Here is a 5,679-nt window from a genome sequence, read left to right as displayed (position 1 = left end):
GGAGTTTGTCTGATCTCCCCCTGTTCTACAGAGTGAGTGAGTGAGTGGAGTTTGTATGATCTCCCCCTGTTCTACGGAGTGAGTGAGTGGAGTTTATGTGATCTCCCGCTGTTCTACAGAGTGAGTGGAGTTTGTGTGATCTCCCCCTGTTCTACAGAGTGAGTGAAGTTTGTATGATCTCCCCCTGTTCTACAGAGTGAGTGAGTGGTGTTTGTGTGATCTCCCCCTGTTCTACAGAGTAAGTGGAGTTTTTGTGATCTCCCCCTGTTCTACAGAGTAAGTGAGTGGAGTTTGTGTGATCTCCCCCTGTTCTACAGAGTGAGTGGAGTTTGTGTGATCTCCCCCTGTCCTACAGAGTGAGTGAGTGAGTGGAGTTTGTGTGATCTCCCCCTGTTCTACAGAGTGAGTGAGTGGAGTTTGTGTGATCTCCCCCTGTTCTACAGAGTGAGTGAAGTTTGTATGATCTCCCCCTGTTCTACAGAGTGAGAGGAGTTTATGTGATCTCCCCCTGTTCTACAGAGTGAGTGAGTGGAGTTTGTGTGATCTCCCCGTGTTCTACAGAGTGAGTGGAGTTTGTGTGATCTCACCATGTCCTACAGAGTGAGTGAGTGGAGTTTGTATGATCTCCCCCTGTTCTACAGAGTGAGTGGTGTTTGTGTGATCTCCCCCTGTTCTACAGAGTGAGTGAGTGGAGTTTGTGTGATCTCCCCCTGTTCTACAGAGTGAGTGGAGTTTCTGTGATCTCTTCCTGTTCTACAGAGTGAGTGAGTGGAGTTTGTATGATCTTCCCCGGTTATACAGAGTGAGTGGAGTTTGTGTGATCTCCCCCTGTTCTACAGAGTAAGTGAGTGGAGTTTGTGTGATCTCCCCCTGTTCTGCAGAGTGAGTGGAGTTTGTGTGATCTCCCCCTGTTCTACAGAGTGAGTGGAGTTTGTGTGATCTCCTCATGTCCTACATAGTGAGTGAGTGAGTGGAGTTTGTGTGATCTCCCCCTGTTCTACAGAGTGAGTGAGTGGAGTTTGTGTGATCTCCCCCTGTTCTACAGAGTGAGTGAGTGGAGTTTGTATGATCTCCCCCTGTTCTACAGAGTGAGTGAGTAGAGTTTGTGTGATCTCTCCCTGTTCTACAGAGTGAGTGGAGTTTTATGATCTCTCCCTGATCTACAGAGTGAGTGAATGGAGGTTGTATGATCTCCCCCTGTTTTACGGAGTGAGTGGAGTTTTATGATCTCCCCCTGTTCTGCAGAGTGAGTGAGTGGAGGTTGTATGATCTCCCCCTGTTCTACGGAGTGAGTGAGTAGAGTTTGTGTGATCTCTCCCTGTTCTACAGAGTGAGTGGAGTTTGTGTGATCTCCCCCTGGTCTACAGAGTGAGTGAGTGGAGTTTGTGTGATCTCCCCCTGTTCTACACAGTGAGTGAGTGGAGTTTCTCTGATCTCCCCCTGTTCTACAGAGTGAGTGAGTGGAGTTTGTATGATCTCCCCATGTTCTACGGAGTGAGTGAATGGAGTTTGTGTGATCTCCCCCTGTTCTACAGAGTGAGTGGAGTTTGTGTGATCTCCCCCTGTTCTACATAGTGAGTGAGTGGAGTTTGTGTGATCTCCCCCTGTTCTACAAAGTGAGTCAGTGGAGTTTGTATGATCTCCCCCTGTTCTACAGAGTGAGTGAGTGGAGTTTGTATGATCTCCCCCTGTTCTGCAGAGTGAGTGAGTGGAGGTTGTATGATCTCCCCCTGTTCTACAGAGTGAGTGAGTAGAGTTTGTGTGATCTCTCCCCGTTCTACAGAGCGAGTGGAGTTTGTGTGATCTCCCCCTGGTCTACAGAGTAAGTGAGTGGAGTTTGTGTGATCTCCCCCTCTTCTACACTGTGAGTGAGTGGAGTTTGTGTGATCTCCCCCTGTTCTACACAGTGAGTGAGTGGAGTTTGTCTGATCTCCCCCTGTTCTACAGAGTGAGTGAGTGAGTGGAGTTTGTATGATCTCCCCCTGTTCTACGGAGTGAGTGAGTGGAGTTTGTGTGATCTCCCCCTGTTCTACAGTGAGTGAGTGGAGTTTGTATAATCGCCCCCTGTTTTACAGAGTGAGTGAGTGGAGTTTGTGTGATCTCCCCCTGTTCTACAGTGAGTGAGTGGAGTTTGTGTGATCTCCCCATGTCCTACAGAGTGAGTGAGTGGAGTTTGTATGATCTCCCCCTGTTCTACAGAGTGAGTGGTGTTTGTGTGATCTCCCCCTGTTCTACAGAGTGAGTGAGTGGAGTTTGTGTGATCTCCCCCTGTTCTACAGTGAGTGAGTGGAGTTTGTATAATCGCCCCCTGTTCTACAGAGTGAGTGAGTGGAGTTTGTGTGATCTCCCCGTGTTCTACAGAGTGAGTGGATTTTGTGTGATCTCCCCATGTCCTACAAAGTGAGTGAGTGGAGTTTGTATGATCTCCCCCTGTTCTACAGAGTGAGTGAGTGAGTGGAGTTTGTGTGATCTCCCCCTGTTCTACAGAGTGAGTGGAGTTTCTGTGATCTCTTCCTGTTCTACAGAGTGAGTGAGTGTAGTTTGTATGATCTTCCCCGGTTATACAGAGTGAGTGGAGTTTGTGTGATCTCCCCCTGTTCTACAGAGTAAGTGAGTGGAGTTTGTGTGATCTCCCCCTGTTCTACAGAGTGAGTGGAGTTTGTGTGATTTCCCCCTGTTCTACAGAGTGAGTGGAGTTTGTGTGATCTCCTCCTGTCCTACATAGTGAGTGAGTGAGTGGAGTTTGTGTGATCTCCCCCTGTTCTACAGAGTGAGTGAGTGGAGTTTGTGTGATCTCCCCCTGTTCTACAGAGTGAGTGAGTGTAGTTTGTATGATCTCCCCCTGTTCTACAGAGTGAGTGAGTAGAGTTTGTGTGATCTCTCCCTGTTCCACAGAGTGAGTGGAGTTTGTATGATCTCTCCCTGATCTACAGAGTGAGTGAATGGAGTCTGTATGATCTCCCCCTGTTCTGCAGAGTGAGTGAGTGGAGGTTGAATGATCTCCCCCTGTTCTACGGAGTGAGTGAGTAGAGTTTGTGTGATCTCTCCCTGTTCTACAGAGTGAGTGGAGTTTGTGTGATCTCCCCCTGGTCTACAGAGTGAGTGAGTGAGTGGAGTTTGTGTGATCTCCCCCTGTTCTATACAGTGAGTGAGTGGAGTTTCTCTGATCTCCCCCTGTTCTACAGAGTGAGTGAGTGGAGTTTGTATGATCTCCCCCTGTTCTACGGAGTGAGTGAGTGGAGTTTGTGTGATCTCCCCCTGATCTACAGAGTGAGTGGAGTTTGCATGATCTCCCCCTGTTCTACATAGTGAGTGGAGTTTGTGTGATCTCACCCTGTTCTACAAAGTGAGTCAGTGCAGTTTGTATGATCTCCCCCTGTTCTACAGAGTGAGTGAGTGGAGTTTGTATGATCTCCTCCTATTCTGCAGAATGAGTGAGTGGAGGTTGTATGATCTCCCCCTTTTCTACAGAGTGAGTGAGTAGAGTTTGTGTGATCTCTCCCTGTTCTACAGAGTGAGTGGAGTTTGTGTGATCTCCCCCTGGTCTACAGAGTAAGTGAGTGGAGTTTGTGTGATCTCCCCCTCTTCTACACTGTGAGTGAGTGGAGTTTGTGTGATCTTCCCCTGTTCTACACAGTGAGTGAGTGGAGTTTGTCTGATCTCCCCCTGTTCTACAGAGTGAGTGAGTGTGTGGAGTTTGTATGATCTCCCCCTGTTCTACGGAGTGAGTGAGTGGAGGTTATGTGATCTCCCGCTGTTCTACAGAGTGAGTGGAGTTTGTGTGATCTCCCCCAGTTCTACAGAGTGAGTGAGTGAGTGGAGTTTGTGTGATCTCCCCCTGTTCTACAGAGTGAGTGGAGTTTCTGTGATCTCTTCCTGTTCTACAGAGTGAGTGAGTGTAGTTTGTATGATCTTCCCCGGTTATAGAGAGTGAGTGGAGTTTGTGTGATCTCCCCCTGTTCTACAGAGTAAGTGAGTGGAGTTTGTGTGATCTCCCCCTGTTCTACAGAGTGAGTGGAGTTTGTGTGATTTCCCCCTGTTCTACAGAGTGAGTGGAGTTTGTGTGATCTCCTCCTGTCCTACATAGTGAGTGAGTGAGTGGAGTTTGTGTGATCTCCCCCTGTTCTACAGAGTGAGTGAGTGGAGTTTGTGTGATCTCCCCCTGTTCTACAGAGTGAGTGAGTGTAGTTTGTATGATCTCCCCCTGTTCTACAGAGTGAGTGAGTAGAGTTTGTGTGATCTCTCCCTGTTCCACAGAGTGAGTGGAGTTTGTATGATCTCTCCCTGATCTACAGAGTGAGTGAATGGAGTCTGTATGATCTCCCCCTGTTCTGCAGAGTGAGTGAGTGGAGGTTGAATGATCTCCCCCTATTCTACGGAGTGAGTGAGTAGAGTTTGTGTGATCTCTCCCTGTTCTACAGAGTGAGTGGAGTTTGTGTGATCTCCCCCTGGTCTACAGAGTGAGTGAGTGAGTGGAGTTTGTGTGATCTCCCCCTGTTCTATACAGTGAGTGAGTGGAGTTTCTCTGATCTCCCCCTGTTCTACAGAGTGAGTGAGTGGAGTTTGTATGATCTCCCCCTGTTCTACGGAGTGAGTGAGTGGAGTTTGTGTGATCTCCCCCTGATCTACAGAGTGAGTGGAGTTTGCATGATCTCCCCCTGTTCTACATAGTGAGTGAGTGGAGTTTGTGTGATCTCCCCCTGTTCTACAAAGTGAGTCAGTGCAGTTTGTATGATCTCCCCCTGTTCTACAGAGTGAGTGAGTGGAGTTTGTATGATCTCCTCCTATTCTGCAGAATGAGTGAGTGGAGGTTGTATGATCTCCCCCTTTTCTACAGAGTGAGTGAGTAGAGTTTGTGTGATCTCTCCCTGTTCTACAGAGTGAGTGGAGTTTGTGTGATCTCCCCCTGGTCTACAGAGTAAGTGAGTGGAGTTTGTGTGATCTCCCCCTCTTCTACACTGTGAGTGAGTGGAGTTTGTGTGATCTTCCCCTGTTCTACACAGTGAGTGAGTGGAGTTTGTCTGATCTCCCCCTGTTCTACAGAGTGAGTGAGTGTGTGGAGTTTGTATGATCTCCCCCTGTTCTACGGAGTGAGTGAGTGGAGTTTGTATGATCTCCCCCTGTTCTACAGAGTGAGTGGAGTTTGTGTGATCTCCCCCTGTTCTGCAGAGTGAGTGAGTGGAGTCTGTGTGATCTCCCCCTGTTCTACAGAGTGAGTGAGTGGAGTTTGTGTGATCTCCCCCTGTTCTACAAAGAGAGTGAGTGGAGCGTGTGTGATCTCCCCCTGTTCTACCGAGTGAGTGAGTGGAGTTTATGTGATCTCCCCCTGTTCTACAGAGTGAGTGAGTGGAGTTTGTGTGATCTTCCCCTGTTCTACAGAGTGAATGAGTGGAGTTTGTGTGATCTCCCCCTGTTCTACAGAGTGAATGAGTGGAGTTTATGTGATCTCCCGCTGTTCTACAGAGTGAGTGGATTTTGTGTGATCTCCTCCTGTCCTACATAGTGAGTGAGTGAGTGGAGTTTGTGTGATCTCCCCCTGTTCTACAGAGTGAGTGAGTGGAGTTTGTGTGATCTCCACCTGTTCTACAGAGTGAGTGAGTGGAGTTTGTATGATCTCCCCCTGTTCTACAGAGTGAGTGAGTAGAGTTTGTGTGATCTCTCCCTGTTCCACAGAGTGAG

Source organism: Petromyzon marinus, unplaced genomic scaffold, assembly GCF_048934315.1.
Source record: "Petromyzon marinus isolate PM22_M1 ecotype Great Lakes invasive population unplaced genomic scaffold, UKy_Petmar_22M1.pri1.0 PM_Scaffold_195, whole genome shotgun sequence".
Lineage (NCBI taxonomy): Eukaryota > Metazoa > Chordata > Hyperoartia > Petromyzontiformes > Petromyzontidae > Petromyzon > Petromyzon marinus.
The sequence above is the reverse complement of the archived record's forward strand: the minus strand, read 5'-3'. Positions refer to the sequence as shown.